Source organism: Stegastes partitus, unplaced genomic scaffold, assembly GCF_000690725.1.
Source record: "Stegastes partitus isolate 25-593 unplaced genomic scaffold, Stegastes_partitus-1.0.2 Scaffold132, whole genome shotgun sequence".
In the NCBI taxonomy this organism is placed as follows: domain Eukaryota; kingdom Metazoa; phylum Chordata; class Actinopteri; family Pomacentridae; genus Stegastes; species Stegastes partitus.
This window is the reverse complement of record NW_007577863.1, coordinates 4,298-23,088: the sequence shown is the minus strand read 5'-3', so window position 1 is coordinate 23,088 and position 18,791 is coordinate 4,298. Positions and strand designations below refer to the sequence as shown.

General features: G+C 39.3%; 1 non-coding gene across 1 annotated transcript; it reads right to left on the bottom strand.

Moving 5' to 3' along the window:
• Nucleotides 1-17,646: 17,646 nt before the first annotated feature.
• Nucleotides 17,647-17,719, bottom strand: trnam-cau (transfer RNA methionine (anticodon CAU)). The gene has a single exon. It is a non-coding gene; the product is annotated as a tRNA-Met (tRNA).
• Between the last annotated feature and the right edge of the window lie 1,072 nt (nt 17,720-18,791).

Below are 18,791 nucleotides of genomic sequence, written 5' to 3'. Positions count from 1 at the left end.
TTAGGATGTGCAGCCAGATGGGGACCTGGTTTTGGATATTGTGCTATTTGTGTGGAGTAGGATGAAGGTGGTGAGGCAGAAGAATCAGCTGCAAACCTCAAAGTTTGCACACTACCGACAGAAGGTAGATGATAATTACATATCATGTATGTATAAAGGTAAACAATGCTGCTGGTTAGGTTTATTATTATCAAATGTAAGGCTGTTACTTATATCATCTACACTATGCATTTGCAATTTTTAGAATGTATTGTAACATTGATTTTAATAAAATAGAAATGAATTTTCACTCTTCTGTTCATTTGTATTTGTTACTATTTGTGAACATGCAGTGGGTGTGGTGCTTGTCGAAGCTGTGTGAGGTGGCCTTTGCTTGTGACCTGGCAACAGTTGACTGTATATTGACTGCAGAGATGATTCACACACTGGGGATGCTGCTAGAGAGTACAGATGAACATTTAAATCACACACAGTGGCAAGGTGAGGAATTATTTTCTGCCAGTTACCTTCTTTCAGTGTGTGGGACAACTGAAATTCTTCAGTTTTGTACTTCTTGATTGTGAACAATCACAAACATGCACACAATATGTTTTCCATACCACACCTACCGATGACACTAGTCTCATGTCTTGTGTTTAGCAGGTCAAATAGACCGTTTTGATGCAAAGCTAAGCTCTTTCTCTCTTCCTGAGGTATGTAAATGAATTAACTATCTATACATGGTCGTAAATGATAATTCTGTATATTACATTGTGAAGTATAAATGTGATGAAAGAAGCAACTACAACATGTTTGGGTTTTTTTTGTCTGGTTTCAGAGTTCAAGTACAGAGTTGCTTCAGAAGGTGTGTGAGGTGGTGAGGAAGGGTCTTGGAGCTTTGGCAAGGGGTGCAGCTACACTACTGCCCCAAGACTGCTCAGCAGTCACTGATTCTGCCTTCATGCAGGTAAGTAGTTAACCTGTCCAACATTCATGTAGAAGACCCTAAAAGTTCAGTCTATTATTCAATCATTTCATCTCAGGACTGAATTGTCAGAGTGGATCTTATCAAAAACATAACTGGATTTCCTCTTGTTCTGACAGAAATGTAGTCTCCTCAATGCACCAGCTCCTTTCATATCTCCAACATCACCAGAAGAAGAAAATGAAGAAGATGAAATAAGTGTGAAGGAAAAAGAAGAAATGGAAGCTAAGACAGAATCAGATTTTGAAGGCAGTCAGCAGACTCAGTCCACTCGCACGTTTCTGCTTGCCAGAGACCTTCATTTAGAGTTAGACATCATCCACCACAGGGCTTCTCTCAAGTTACTGATGCTAAATGCAGGTTAGACTCACCGATACACTGACAGATCCACTCATGAATTATTTTTGAGAAATGATTCTTCTGTGGCTTTTATATACAATTTTAAAAATCAATTTTATATCAGTAGAGATGGTGAAATTTCCCAAGCCTCCACTTGCTGTTTTGTAAACAGAAGTTTAAATATTTGACAATAAATAAATGGTCGAAAAGAGCATTGGTTTAAAAATGATATGTCTGCCCATAAGTTATGCTTAATTGTGGACACAAACAGTGGTTCTCAATATGGTGGTTTGTCCTGAGACTTTCTGTGTTGTGGGTAGTTACCGAGTCTGAACTGCTGAATCGGATCAAGAAGAACAAGGTGTCCAAAGCTCTATTCCTGATCCAGAAGGCCTTGCTGGTGTTCAGTAACATGGAGCCAAATAGCAGCAGCAAAACCGAAAGTCTACTAAAGGTGACACAAGCATTCACATTTCTTAGATACACTTAGACTTAGCATGTAATGAAAAATAAATAATGACACTATGTAAAATAGCAATATCTGCAAATGCATGTGTTGTGTATTTGTTTGAAAACAGACACGAAATATGCTTTATTATAATTAAGATTATTGTTTTACAAATACTGTATAACATATCTACATTAAGCTGGTGTCCTGGTTAGAACACTTAACTTAAAACTTATAGCTACAACTAATATTTATTTTCTGGTCTCCAAAACACCAGAAATTGGACACCGAATGCCCATTACAGGATTCTAAATGACAAACTGGGGTCATTAAATGCCTTGTTTTGTTCAAAACCCCCAAATATTTTACTAACTAATGTAAAATTGCATAATCACTCAAATTGATTAATCACTTATCATAGTATTTGCTGGAATTTAGCAAGAATAAATACTGTCTTATTGCTGGAGGTATCTCTTGGGGAATGTAGCCACATTCTAACATTTACTGTTGACTGAAGCGATCTTTTAGGAAATTTCATGAATATTTAACTGGTTCGTCACCGTGTTCTTGATAGGAGGCTTCCACCTTAATAGAAAAAGCAGGGATGGAGGAGAGAAGAGTGTATATGTCCACCATTCCCAGGACTCCAGCTAAAAGTAAAGACAAAGTAATGAAGGTGGAGAAAAATCCTCCCCCTCCTCCGATCCTACTCTCTCGCACTGACCACTCCTTCACCTTTGTCCCAGCGCCTTATAACTTGGAGGAACAAGTGAGATTTGCTTTTACTTATTCCATTAACTTGCTAATCTAAGCATGAACAAATAATTCACTCAAGCTCAACACTTTTCACCTTTCTCTTTTCACTTTTTTTCTAGGTGTGCTGGTACCAGCTTTGCGGTCGAGTAGCTGAGGGCTGGAACTTGAAAGTCCGCCTAGGAGACTTCAGCCTGCCAGGAACTGGACATATGGTACAGTGTTTTTCTTTCACAGAAGAGCATCAGGTCTAGTGAAGCACATTTTTGCGACCATTATTTGTCTCAGTGTATATGATTTAAGGGTGACTTTATTTCTAGGTACCAGCAGTATATGGAGAGTGTGTGCTGAGGGTGGAAGGGCTGGAGCCCAACCAGAAGTATGTGTTTGCTGTTGCAGCCTACAACAGTGAGGGCGAGCTACTGGGCAGTACTATAGGGGGGACAACATTACCACTGCTGGCATCCCTGCCCGTACCTCTCCTCTCTGCATGGGCTCACTTGGCTCAGGTACACATCATACTAGTCCAAACTCGTACCAGAGAAAAGACAGCATGATTCAAGCAGCTTTCTTCACTTCTTCCTCAGGTGGCATTTCAAACAGAGCAATATGCCATTGCAAAGAGAGCCTGCAGTGAACTGTGGAGCCACTATACTTACCCCGACTGTGGGTCACAGACCACACATGATAGACTTGCTAGCACAGGGTAAGGAGGCAAATGCATACACTTCACACAAGTCAAGCCATTGAATTTGTTTTTTATTTGCATTTACTTATCTCCTTCTACTCTGTCCACATTCATCATGCTGAAGGCTGCGTGCACAAGCCCTGCATTGCTCCTCTCCTCACCTATGTCAGTTGTTCCTCACTTCCATCTTCATTGAGACAGAGATCAACATACACCAGGGATCGCTCTATTGTGACTCACTGAGTGACAATGGACCATTCATCTGGGAACAGGTAAAGAAATGACTGGGACAGGGAAGTCTGTAAGTACAGTAAGTAAGCACTTGTGCTGATGTGAACAGAAATTATATCACAAATAAATGAGTTCATGTCTATCTGCAGGAAGCCAGACTGGCAGAATGCGAGCGCATGCTGGTGGCCGTGGACTTGGCGATGTGTTTGAATGATGGTAGTGGTGCTGTGCAAGCTGTAGTTAGTTGCTATGGCCTCTTGGCACCCCTGATCTTCCATCAGATCACTTGTGACCCTGTGGTACAAGTATGTAGAACTGAATCTGTGCAAGTCTTAACATTCTAACATAATACACACTGTAGATCATTCCTAACTATGTGTTTCTGTTCTAATGTTCAGGTACTACAAAAATGCCTAATCGTTTTGGAGGAGAATTCAGGTCTTCTCAAACAAAAATGGGCCGGAAACACTGCGGAGTCATTTATTTACATGATAGCTTGCATCACCTACTATCTGTTGAAGGTGTGTATGTGTTTGTGTTTATATACAGTTTATACTGTTTCGGTGTGTGCTAATTCTTTATTATTTTTGTAGTAACAAAAAATCGCTTCTGCAGAGCATAAGATTTTGTTGAAGCATTACATTTAAAAACAGCTGCAATTGTCCACTGAATGATACAGGTCTTATATTTACCAGCTTATTTTGAGGAATCTTCCCTGATAATTACCTAAAAAGTAGCTGGTATTTACCTATTAATAACTAAGATATTAATTAAACAAAACACCTGTGTGATTTGGGACTAAAGACAAGGGATGTGGAGGAAGTTATTTGATGTCCCCTTGTTGTATTCAAGTTGATAGGAAATAAATGAAAAATAGTTTTCAGTGTCAATTTATGTGATCAAGACTTAATAAAAAATTGTAATTTTATTTGCTTAGGATTGCCCCATATTGACCTGGTCATCTTTAAATAATTTAATTGACATTGTGTTGTATATTGTTTGAACTGCATGTTCACCTGTAGTTTCATTGGACTTAATGCTGAATACCAGCTAATGTTTAGTAAGTTTTGAGGAAAGTTTCCTTGAAATTTGCTGGAGAATACCGGGCCTATATATACATAATTCAAAGACATGACATTCACCCTATAATACACCACAGAGCCCACAGCAGAAATTACTTCAGTACATTTTACTACCACGTTACATAGAACTTATCACAGTTGGTACGCATTTATGCACCTTATTTTTGTATTTATTTATTATTTTGTGCTCACAGAAGTCCTATGCAAAATCATTTGTGACTATTTCATTTCTCATGACAGACTTTACGTGTGCTCGGGAAGCATCAGATGGCTGATGTGTTCATGGACTTGGGTCACAAGCTGCTCCAGGAGGTCTGTGACGCCCAGCAGCAAATAAGTAGACTTGCCAACCAAACTGCGGGTTTACGAAACAGTGGAAAAGTGTGTATTTATTTCATGATTCCATGATCACTCTTATTTTTTACACTTTTCTAATTTTGTAAACTGTGTGTATGTGTGTGTGTGTGTGTGTGTGTGTGTGTGTGTCTCGTCTAAGACAATAAGTCATGCTGCAGTGAAGGGTGAAATGAAGATTAATCTTCAGTTAAAGGCACTGCAAAGGAAAAACAAGAAAGGAGTCATAGCGGAAGTACCTCTCACCACAGACAATGGTAATACACAGACACACACTGGTCGCATTACTTTTTTTTTTTTTTTTTTTTTAATTCAGGCATCTTAAGAATTAAGGCTTGTATATAGCAAAAAATTTAATTTTTTTTTTGTAAAAAAAACTTTCATTTCAGTGCTTTTGGCAACACAAGAAGCCAGTGCATTCTCCAAATGACATAATGCTCATCCAGTCAAAGAATAGTTTTTAGAAATATGTTGCATGTATCTGATCTTTTTTAGTCTGGTCTGTAATAAAACATAGTGAAGTTATTTGCCAAAACAACCATAGACATGTAGCACATCTCTCTTTATAATGCTAAAATAATTGAGTGCATTCAGTTTGAGTCCTGAGATGAATATTTTCTGTGAACAATGAAATAACTACTTAAAGCATAAAAAATATATTGCAGTACACATCAGTTCAATGAGTGTTTTTTTCTAAGCTTCATACTGAATACAGCTGTCTTTATTTACAGAGATTCCATCGCCATTGACTGGCTGCAAGGATCCCACCATACTGTATGATCTGATCTTCAGCAGCACATTAACAGATGCTTATCAAGAAGGTAAGCAACATACCCTCGTGTGCTTCTTTTAATGAATGATTGGTCTTGTTTATTAACACCTTTGTTTTTGTGTGTTCTTTTCAGTGATTAAGCTCAGGAACATGGAGTATTTTACTGAATTTGCAGCACTACTACTCCAAAGAACCACGGAAGAAGGCCACGTCGACCTTGTGTTGAACTGGGGACAAACTATGTTTGAATTACTTTCCAGGTATCCCTTAATTATACCCCTTTTAATGATTTGAAAAAAAGAAATGACTACATTTGGGATTTAAATTTTTATTTCTTGATTATTGTGTTTCATTGTTGATCATTATTGTTTCATACCAAAATTCATACTGCTATAATCAAAATGTTACACAAGTCACTATCTGCCTCGTTATTGTAGAAAGTAGTCGTTTTCTCCTCACCTTTAAGACTGCATGTGAATGTTCCTGTTTGTAAGGCATGACAAGGCGATGCGATCAACAAAATATGTGGAAGAAAACAGGCAGAGTAAAACAAAAAGTAATATTCAGGCTTCGAAGAAAAATGAAACACCGCAGGTAAACAAAAATAAATGTACGCATACATGTAGGTACATAATGGCTTAGTTTATCTTAAACATTTGTGCTATGTTAAATATGTGCAAGTTACCACTGCTGTAATGTACATTTCATTGCATTTTGCAGCAAATAATATTTGAACTACTTGCTGCTTTGTTTTAAAATGAAACACATACCCAGTACTGCTTTTTAAAACAGAACAAGAACATGCCTTCACTAGATGAAAGAAGAAAGAAACTGAAGCAGACAATGCCACGCAGCATGCTTCAGAAAGTGAAAAGTAACAGGTACAGTTACGTGTTTATCTGTTTGTTGGGGATGCCAAGTGTTGGTATGTAATTATATGTGTAGATTCTCACATGTGCACTGGACTTCTTTCGGTACGTGTATGCAGGGAGATGCAGGCTGTGGAGAACCTGCTAGCCATGATGTCGTCTATGGTGCAGCGGCAGAAGAAGCAGCTTCAGCTGAGGAGCATGTGCTGTGGAGAGAGAGTGTGGAGAACTCACCTGAACTACCTCATGGCTCAGGCACATATAGCAGTGTTTTATCAAGGTCTGGACCAGATCCATGGAGGAGCCCTGCAGCACAGGTTTGCACACTTCACCTTTTCTGTATTATTCTATGAACTGTTGATTCACCTGTGATAATAAGCAGCCCAAGAGGTCACAGCAAGTGCATGTGAACACTAAGGGACATGATTTGCTGATTTGTCCTAAGCGTGACTGGCTGTCATGTTCCTTTTGTTATCTGCTGTGAGATACTGTGATGAAGTATTTTTACATAAAGTTCCTAATTGATTACTGTAAAAATAAGGACATGTCTGCATATGCTGCATAATTATGTTTGGAATTTTATATACTGCTTGTGCTTTGCTCAGGTACAGCCAGTTTAATCCCTTGGTGTTTTCTCTGGCCTACTCTGGCACCCTGGTGCAGAGGAATTCGCACAAACAGCAGTCTTCTAAACATGAGGTTGTCTTGGAGAGCAACTCCTCACACTCTGGTGTCCAGGATTATGTGACAAATGCACACAAAGACTGGAACAAAAAGGAGGGTGAGGAAAGTGGCACTCTAAAAATTTTTTGGGAAAAACTATTGGGTATTGTGTCTTTTATCACTTGTCTGAACCTTCTATCCAGCAGTCCAAGTTGAAGACTGTACCACAGAGGAGAGCTGTGAGGAGGGAGAAGGCTGCTCTCTAACTGTGGAAAAGCAAATGGAGACACAGCGATGCACTGCTGCCTTTCTCTTGGAATCCCTTAACAAAGCTGCTGTACATCTTCGGAGAGCCATGGTACTGTAGAAGAATCAATGGATATACACTTACACATAAGTACATTTCACATGACATGCAGAAAAAGTCAGTCTTTTTGTTTCACTGTATGAAAACCACAAATCTTTCTCTTAGTGTGCATATTCTGAAGTGTGCAACATGTTGTATGTGTGCTTTTCATTTTACTTTGTATTGTTTGTGTACAATATGAAATGAAATGAAATGAAATGAAAAAAAAAAAAAAATAAATATTGTGTTATACTTGTCTATTTTTAATCTTTCCAAGGTGTTAGCCCATCGTGGCGGCCACTGGACCACTTTGCAGTATGTGTGTCAGACTATGTGGGACCAAAGTTGCAGAATCACTGTCCTAGTCCAGATGGATGCGCAGCCTGAAACTCCCTCCCCCATCACAGCAGACCAGCTGCACACCATCTTCACTCCGCTACTGATGCTGGCTGCTGACCTCATTATGGATATGTTGAACAAACTAGGGGTCAGTGTCACATGCAGCTATTTACACATGTAGCTGCTCGTCAAAAGCTCACAACATTTTACGAACAAAACTTCTACATTGCAAAATGGGTGGAGATGTTTAGGCACCTAGCGCTGTGGCTCCCATAGTTTACAACTTGTCGTATGAGCAATAACAAATTTGCAGCCACAAAATGAAGACAGAGTAATGTCTGTGACATTCATTTTTGTCTTTTTTGTAACCAGCTGTGGAGTTTGTATGACAGTGACTTGACCGAGGAGGAACTTGAGTCCAGTCTCCACTTCACAGCGCCACTAGACGACAGCACCCAGGTGGACATGCGTTGGATTCGCACATTGGTGTTGCACACTCTGGAGCAGCTCCATGATAGTGGCAAATGGGAAAACCTCGCCCACTTTGCCTTACTTTTCAACTCATACACACGGTGAATAAGACAGATTTTGATTAGAAGCATTTAGAAGAGAGAGGGATTAGCAAATATTAGTGGTAATTTCTTATTAAAACAGGGAATCTGAGTGGAGCTTTTCAGTGTTGAGACTTAATTAGTTGCAAAGAGGAAGCATGAAACATATTACATTAAAGAAAACTCAACAACAAAGCATACAGAAATCATATATGTGTTAAATGAATACTGTGGATTTTTAAACAGATCTCTTTTATGACCTAGGCATTATTTTCCCGACACATCCAAAAAAACATTATTAATCCAGGGCACCATCCAAGAGTACGTGTCCATGGTTTTGTATGTGTGTTCTCATTTAACATGAATTAAATAAGGGAGCTTTGGTCTTTTTGACATAAGAGCATGGATGAGCAAACATTTGAACCTCTGCCTCCAGTGATAAGTGATATACTTGAACACATCCAGAAGGAAAATGAGCTTTTTCTGTGATTTATTTACAAAAAATAGCAGCAAATGTAATCCTCTCTGGAAAAAGTGTGGCCTCAAAGGATAGTATTGCCCTCTTTTTCAGAAATAGCTTCATGTAAGAATTTGCATATTTATCCACCAGTGTCTGACATTGGCTTGCTTTGTTTGTCCACATACATCAAAATGTTAGCAAATTCCACAGTGTGTCCTTCTATTTTTTCTGTCTTTCTCAGGGAACGTTACTCCTTGATTGTAACTCCTCTGCTAGTTCATGCTCAGAGAAGACTGCTTGAAAGAATTGGTACTTTCGGGGGACCTGCAGTCCCACAACCACACCATGTCAAGACACTGAAGGCCACTGGCAAGGAGGTAGCATGTACCCTCACAGAAGTATGATTAGGCATTGTATGATACTACAGTAAAAACCAAAATGTAACTAGGGAAAACCATGTCAGTACAACTGTTCTATACTTTTGAGTTCTGTTCAAGACAGAAGAGAAACTTATTCATGCTTGTTAGTTATGTCCTGGTCAAAATGCAGTAACTGCTACATTAGTGTCTTTTGTGTAAGCTTATGCATTGTTTAAATTGTACTGTATCTATATGTATGTGATGCTTTGTTTTATGCCTTTCAGGTAACTTACAGAAGTTATGCAGGCTGCCAGCTGCTCAGTGGGTGGACCCCTCAGTCTGCACAGCAAGTTCCTATTCACAAAAAAGCAGTACCTAAAAACTCCAAACATCGAGAAGCAGCTGCACTCAAAGGTTTGAACAGCCAGACAGCTTCAGTTGTGCAAACTAAAATATTTAACAGATTTGGTCCCACAAATAATTGATTGTATGCAACAGTAAATTGGGACAGCTGCCCACCAAATATCATAATATAGCATAAGAATGGTAGATGGAATAGCAACTACAAGCTACTGGGTTTTAAATTGTGCAAACTTGCCAAAATGTTACTTAGAATAAAAGCACAGAGGCCGAATACATGTGGATAATTTGTGTTTGATGTAAATGTTTTCATTTGTACATGTCATGTGTCTAAGGTGCAGAGATAGAATGCTCCATGTCCCTTGTGTGCGTTCCTCTGGATGTGGAAGACTCACTGAGCTGTTATCATCAAGCTCTTGAGAAAAGACCTCATTCTCTTCACGTCTTCCAGCATAGTCGCTCATTACTTTGTCTGCTTCTGGCACACACACAGCCCTGTGAGTTTAGTGCTGCTTGAGTAACACACACTCTCTCTCATAGAAAACCTGTTTAAAACTTGTACTGTTTTCTCTGCTTGTTCCCATCTTGAGGCTTTATGGCACAGTTGCAGCCCTGTCGCAGCAGAAGTCTCAGTCATTCGGCAAGCCTGGTGGATTTCAGGCCCTTTGTTATACCCACTCCGAATATCCAGCCTTCTGATCTGTCTGAGGAGGACTACAGTACTCCAAATGCCATCTACAGCCTTCCTATCAGCCCTGACCACATGCCGACTGTCACTGCTTCATACTCCATTTCCATAGGTAAGAACACAAAATGCATTCAAAGCACCCAGAGAGACTTTTATAGCACACTTTACGTGAACAAGTTTTGTCAAATTGTCAATAGGTTAAAGGCTGAACACTGGAATGTTTTGCAGAGAGTTGCAGCAGATTAAATGACAAGAGACAAGCATAGAATGAATTGTGGGTCTCAGAAATCTTATTGTCTCCTCCATGTTTATTCAACTTTTCTTCAGAGTATCTCCAGGCTAACAGTCATGACTCTCTAAGAGCTTTGGCACTGCATGAAATGGGAAACCTGCAGTTCTACAATGGAAACACACGGTACGTTATCTGTTTTATATGCATGCATGTGTGTGTGTGTGTGTGTTGAAGCAAGTCTTTTATTCTATGCCTTTACCAGCAGCTACGTAGCAAAGATATCTAAGTTGACCGTGTCAAGATTTTTCTTTTATTCTTGTAATAATACCATTCTTGCCTGTGTTTTATCTCCAGCGCGGCACACTCATGCTGGAGTAAAGCTGTAGATTGTGCCTTACACAGCTCAGGTGCTGTAAAGAAATGGGATGGCATGTCCTTTGGGAGTGGCTCCCTGCAACAAACCCTAAAACAGGCTGGCATTTGGGGATGTCTGCAGGCTTCTGTGCTCACTGCTAAGATAGCACAGTAGGTTACACTAAGGTTTAATATTGGTTTGGTGTATTTTTTTGTATATAAATATATGCCTTTAAATTGTACCTGTTCTTAAGAGATATGTTTTGATCTCCAGGTATATCTTAACTTCTGATATCAGTCAGCGGACCAAGTGCTGTCTCCTATCTGCTCACCTCTTTAAGGTAGTACTTCTAGAGGATGCTGATCTCTCTTCTTACAAACAGAGTGTGGTTTTTCCTTTTGTTGCCTAATTAACCATTTAGGAAATGACAGGAGATATTTTTGCTATCATGACTGGGATGCATTTTTAATTGTATTTACGTATGTATTTATTTTGACATGCTTGTGTGTATTTTGCTGATTTCCTTAGTGTGTGCTGTGTTGTTCCATGGCTCAACCTCAGGCCGACCTCCAGTATGTGTCCCACAGCATTGGAGATGAACTGCTCTCTGGAGTTGACCTTTTTTCTGAGCCCCACAGGGCTCCCCTTGGCGCCACTGTAACAAGTCTTAACTTTGTTTGCCACTGGCTTTTCACCACAGGCTACTACATTACGGTACCCACATAAACACTGTCCCCCTGCCCTCATTTTGAACTGCAATGCATAAGTTAAGTAACCGACTTAAAGTAAGGTTGTTTTTGTAATTCCAGCTGCTGCCCATACTAGCCCTTTACCTACATTTTGTGGGGACTGTGTGCCGAGATGTACAACGCACTGTTGAGGCCAAAATACTTAAGGTCTCAGTTTTTATAGTCTCATATACTTACATGTGAATGTTTTTCTCTCATGGTGGAGTTTTTAATCTGGATGTTTTTTTTTGTTTGTTTTTTTTTTGCAGATGCGTGTCCTTACTGAACTGTGTCTGTTCACTGAAGCTATGAAGGAGGCAGTTCAACTCACACAAGGAATAGGTGTCCTTCTGCCATATGGACATTACATCTCCAAAGCCAGTCTCCAAGTATGATTGTTTTTCTGAAGGGTCCCTTGCCAATTTGCCAATTTACACAAAGTCTTATATCTCACTTTTATTGACATGTTCTATTCTATTCTTTGTGTGTGTGTGTGTGTGTGTGTGTGTGCGCGCCTGCTACTGCTACTGCTGATCTTGAAACATTAGTCTACCTCTGCCAACTTTACACATCATTTGTTCCAGTGCTGCCTCTGCACAGAAATATTGCAAGAAACTTTTTTGTTCATGTATTCCATGATTTGTATTAACATTTTGTTTATTGTGCAGCCTGTGAAGACGTTCTACAGCAACAAATCTCTATTGGACAATGTGGAGGTATGTATTCTATAGGATTTCTGTAGCTCTCGGGGCATTTCATCAGTGTAATTCTGTCAGGATAATCTAGATGTAAAATGAAATCTCACAGTGGAAGAAGGTCATACAAATAATTTCTAAAAGGAAGACCCATGTTGCCATAGTTTATAGTATTCAGGAACATCCTTGGTCTACGACGTACAAAAAAATCACAGACATTTGCATACAAAAGCACCCTTCAAGCACAAGACAAAAAATGCTATGTGGATCTGTTCTCTGTCTTAATGATGCTCTTTTCGCTGTATGTTTTATACAACAACATATATGAAGTGTGGCTTAAGTAAGTTGAACCATAGTGTGGCTGTGCAAACCATGTGGTATACACTGACTAACGGTGAAGCAACCTCTGGTAGTTTCAGTCTGCTCAATTTATATACAATTTAATTAAATAATGTTGATTTACAGAATTAGTCTCTTTATTTAAATGCCACACTTCACACATTCATATAGATGCTCACTTAACTTGCCAACTAAAATGGTTTCTTCTGAATGGAATTTGTTTGTATGCGGTGCTTGTGTTTAGGTTTTGGAAGAACTTGTGAACTGTGATTTGGCTCCAGAGGTCCAGACTCTGTATGGACCCACACTGTGTGTCAGATTCAACCTAGCTCGTATTCAACTAGTCCTGGCACTGGCAGACTCCGTACATGGCCGTCCTATGCCAGGTCTGTATGCTGGTACTCGATCTCTCTGTTAATTATGTTGGTTTTATTACGTTTTGGGAGTGTTTTGAAGCAAATGTTTCTGCAGTTTATAAAACAGCATTATGGTAGAGCAATATAATATCAACTGACTGATAATGCATTTAGTTTGCTTAGGAACATGATCTTGTTCTGCTTTTTCCAGACCTTCAATAGTCAAGGGGTTTATGTGTCTTCTTGAGATAATTATGCTATTTATCTGCAAGGTTTATTATTTTGTGATTCATATAAAGGTCTTAAAGGTCGTTTTACATTTTCTGAGTCCATGTAATTCTTTTGCATAAACCCTGGACTATGAAATTCCACTATATTTGTCATTATTATCATAACATGTATGTAACATGATTTGTTTGCGTAGTAAGTGATTGCATACACTTCATTCACAACTAGTTTTATATTATTCTGAATGAGCCACTGTGGATCAAATATCTTTTTATGATCAAGTTGGAAATTTCTTTCAGTTTCTGCTGAAGAAGAGGCCAGCACAACAAGTTGTTTGGTGAACTCAGAACACCACGAGCAGGACAGCCTGGAGACTGAGGGCTCTTGCCTAAAGACAGCGAAACCAACAATTCTCTCTCTTGATACTGGGAAGGAGAAACTAACCCCAGAAAGAATTAAGGTAAGATCTAGTGGGGATTTTTAACTTGTTTGTCGTTGGGTTTTTCTGACATAATGAGAGAGAACTCCAACTCACATTTACAGCTGAAGCCAGAAGTTTACATGCACTGTTTAAAAAAACATATATCCTTTTTTTTTTTCCTCAGTCTGATTTATTTTAGATTTAAATCAAACTAAACTTTCCCTGTTTTAGGTCAGTTAGGATTACTAAAAATATGTCTATTTGCTAAATGATAGAATAATGAGAGAGAGAGAATTCTTTTTTCTTTTAATTATTCTGGCATTTAGAAAATAGAAATAATTTTGGTAATCCTAACTGATCTAAAACAAGTTTAGTCACATTTAATGTCAGATAGTGAAAAAAAAAGCTTATGTGTCTTTTTATACATTGTCTGTAAACTTCTGGTTTCAACTGTATATGTCTTTATTGCATCCATCTTTTCTCTTATATAGTCTTTTGGGTAAAGGAATATTTGTTGAATATGATTTTCTAAAGCCTGGCAGAAATTTTTAAAGCCCATGTAACTGAATAAAATACTGGAAAAGTATTGTTTAAAATAGTAATTAATATTTCTATCATTGTAGAAGTAACACTAAGGACAGAAACAGGTCTATAGTTATCAGAATCTGTCACATCGTATTTTTAACGGTAGGAATGACTACAGTGAATTGCATATCCTTGTGCAATACCCTGTTCTATACGAACAATCAGGGTTAAACAAGTTATAATGAGGTTAGCTGCAGAAATCTAGCCAAAATGTCAGAGACCCGGGAATTTACGACAGTCAAGTCAACACATTTTCAATTTTAAATGCTCAGTGCTACTTTGTATAGCACTCCAATTCTAGATTCAAAGCTAATCAATAGATTGTTGCTTTTGGGGCAAGTGTCAACAAGCTTTGGGACGACTTGACAAAAAACAAGTTACCATGATTTGCAGTAGATCTTTATTTGGTGTATCTATCATATGTATTTATTTTAGTGTACTCTCTGCATTTACCACTTACCTTAACATTAATGTACACAATTTTTTGTTCATAATATTTGTGCATATTTGTCATCTCCTGTGTTGTAGTTCCTTTTGCTAGAAGGAGCGTCCTCCTTGTTGCAATCCATTTCGCAGGAGCTCACATCTCATTCTGATAATCAAATGGAGAACCTGGAACAAACAATAGAATCCAATCTTCTAAAGGCAGACCTCTACCTACAACAAGGGCATGCTGCACTTAGGTACAACGACCTCATGCAAATCTTTGTGCATGTGTTTATATGCTTATGTTTGTACATCCCAAGTATGCTAAACATTTTAATGTTTTTCCTCAGCTCTGAGATGGCAATTTCATCTTTAGTATTGCTGCAGACATCACCTGTGATTGTAAGAGGATCCATACCTGGTTCTCAGAAACACGTACAGGAGTTATCACATGTCCGGGCTGGAAGTGAACAGGTAACATGTTTACATAAATTAGTTGTAGAATCAAAATTGTCAATTTTCTGAAGCACATGTGTTCGTGATCTGTGTACTATGTCAAAAACATTACAACACTGTGACCAAAAGAACCACTGGCAATAAAAAAGCAGACAATAACATAACAGTGGTGCCTTTAGGTATATTAGCGGCTGATATGTTATACAGTCAGTCTGTAATGTAAGATCTGTATATGACCACAGTGAACTAGTTGAATGCTCATTTGTTGTACATGGTGTGTATGTATGTATGTGTTTATGTGTGTTATATCCTGTCTAAAGGACACGAAAGATAACAGTGTGTCAGACACCCTGAATGGAGACTGTCCCAGAACTGTTGAGTCCAGTGAGAGAATTGGAGTATCTCTGTGGCTGCGCTGCCGCTTTGCTCTAGTCCACAGCCTGACTGCTGATGTACCTGGCACTGCTGCTCTTTTCCCAGGTCTGGTTATGTGTTTAGCTGCTCTGCCTCTATATCCTAAGGGATGTATTATAGGCTAAAAATATTTGTATAGTATCATATGGATTACAAACATCAAATGAAGTTAGTTATCTCCCCGCCTACCCAAACTACAACTAGGTGTATATTTGAAAAACTACATGGGACAGCTTTATGTTGTTCTTTGACATTTTCTCATATGTTGTCCAGAATTGCTAAGTAATCAAATCAATGGCTGCATATAGGTTAGTAAATTAACAATAGCAATAGTTATTACACATCAAATTTGTATGTATGTATGTTTTATATGCGTGTGTGTGTGTTTTATAGGTAAGAACATGAATGAGGAGGTAGCTCGGGTGTTGCAGGAGGGACTTGATGAATGTGTGCTATGGGGAGACCATGATATTCAAGCCCGACTGATGGTCGAAGGTGCGCAATTGGAAGCATCAAGAGGCAAGACTGATGACAGCATGGCAATGCTGCAGGTACACAACACACGCACGCATGCACGCATGCACGCATGCACGCACACACAACTTTTTTTTGGTTTGTTTTTGTGTCCTTATTTATGTTTGGATTTCTAGACTAGATGTGGTACCCCCCTTTATTTTTTTGTTTTGCAACATTTTCATTGTGGTCATTTATGAGCCCACTTAGTCTTTAACATCGCTCAAAGATATGGTATTTGTTTTTAATGTGTGATGTGATCACAAAATGAGTTAAATTCTTCCAACACAACCCCCCAATTTTCCTGGATGTGGCCATGCAATATAACTAATATTTCGTACATTCAGTTGTGTATAACTGTAATAGAACTGGTCGGAAGTTCAGCTGAATTTTAGTATGTTAAAGAACAGTAACATATTACACAGCTCCTTTCATACGTAATTTTCCCTTGTTACACAGTAAGGAAAAAAGCATGAGCTCGACTGTGATTTGACCATTTATAGAAATCCTTTCATGCATATTTTTTTTCTGTAGCAGACTAGATAAACTGTTCATTTGGCTAGCCAGGAGTCAGACATGAATCTTCTGATCTGTAGTCAAACGCGTTGTCCATTGCATCACAAGCCCATGGTCTCCCTGGTGGTTATAACATTATTGTTACATCATTGCACGACAACGAATTTAGTCTTTCAACTGGTAAGCCAGTGCAAAGAAAGTGATCAAATGACTAGTCAAACCATAAAGTAAGGGAGCTCAGAAGGAGCTCACCAGCTTGACCCAGAACTCAATCAATGGTTTTTCATGTGCACTTTTATTTTTAGATGTTGCGACATTTTTCCTTCCTTCTTGCTCCTTAAACATACTACCCATATCTTAGAAGTAAAAAAAAAATGCAATTGTGAAACATTTTTATATTTCTCTGAGTTATCCATTTTAATAACCTTTTCCTCTTGAGCAAAGTTTCCCGTTTTATGTGGGTGATCACAGAACGTAGCGAGCCTAACAACTGACAACAGTTGACAAAACAATTGAAAATCATCTATGGTATACCCATGATGTGTGTGCAATGTTTGGTCCCATTAGGAACCTTTTACACAACTCCTTTCATGCATAACAATCCTGCAATATACTGTAAATGCTGCAGACTGGATAAGCGAAAGTGACTGTTGAGCGAGCTAGGAGTCACACCTAGAAACTTCTAGCCTTACAGTTTCTTTGCTTTGGCGCAACAGCATAGCAGGATAACACATATTGGATTTTTATCGATAAGCCGGTGCTGAGAAAGTGATGAAATGACTGATCTAGCCAGAACGCACGGGGGCTCACGCAAGAAAATAAGGATGACTTGCGCCTGCGGAGAAAGATTTGAGAAGTCAAAGATGTCGAATTTAGTGGTTTTTCATGCAGGTACACTTGTAGTCTGGGGCGTTGCAGAATGTTCCCTTCTGTCTTGCACTGTCAACCTTGTAGCCAGAGCTCTGAAAAGTCAGCACTTAATGCAAAACACTCATGACTGTGTTGAGCCACGAGCCACCACACAATTACTAACACACCTTACGCACCATGACATTGCCCCACTGCACACGTCCCTGCACAGGATTCCAGGAGAAACAATACATGTATGAAAACAGATGCCCCGTGTGAGGCTCGAACTCACGACCTTCAGATTATGAGACTGACGCGCTGCCTACTGCGCCAACGAGGCCCAAAAACAGTTCAAAATGCCCATATGTTTTTCCTTCCGCTTTGTTGTGCCTTCTGCAGCTTTCGCCGTGCTTCTGTATATGTAGCGTCTGAAGCTAGGACAAGCAGGAAAGTCCCCAAGAAGGTTTTTGGAAACAGACTATGTCATGATCACAGTCAGTCTGTCAGCAAGTGCAACAACAGAGCAGCAGGTCTTTGTCTGCCGTTGACTGACAGCAGGACTGAGCTACACAAAGAGCACACAGGGCACGATATGCAGCGTGTGCTTCGGCTGTATTCACACAAAACTCACACCTTCCCACAGGGTTGTGCAGAGATGTGTCCATTTATATTTGTACACTAGAAAAAAACCAGTGTGAAACAATCGCAAAGTAAGTTTTAATGTCTCTGCTTTATTATGTCTCCGCTCCCTCAAATTATTCACTCTCTAACTTGCTTGACCACCGTCGTTCTTGCTGAATTTTGTGATCTTGATCTAATACATATTATAACTTTTATCAGCAACATAAGGATACGAAGTTTTGCAAAACTTGCCGTGATCCGGATTCGCTGCGGCCACAACGCAGAGTACTTACCACTATACGATCACGGCCTCTTGTTTGCTTGGGTGCTGTGCTGTTATGATGGCACGTTATGAACTCCCAATGCCAAACTTACTTGCATGTTTTGTGTGTGTGCTTCTCAAATGATGGGTGTTAAAACAGAGTCAAGCCTCCCTGGTGGTTTATCAAGCACTGAGGGGTGTGCTACGAAGCGACAGCTTTCTTTTCCTGGACTACGCAGAAAACATAGAAGGAAGACTTGAAATGTTGGAGACTGGATAAGCTCAAGGGTTTTTCAAGGTCACCAAGAGTCAATGCTACAATCTTCTGATACACAGTCAGACATATTGTCCATAGCAGCACTAGCCCTTCATGTCCAGCACTGCAATGTGATAGATATTGTCTTTTTCTGCAAAAGTGATCAAATGACTGGTGGAGCTGGGAAGAAAGGATACTCACACAGGAGGACATACCTGACTTGTGGCAGTGTGGTCCAGAACTCTGTCAAAACCAGCGGTTCCTCATGGATGT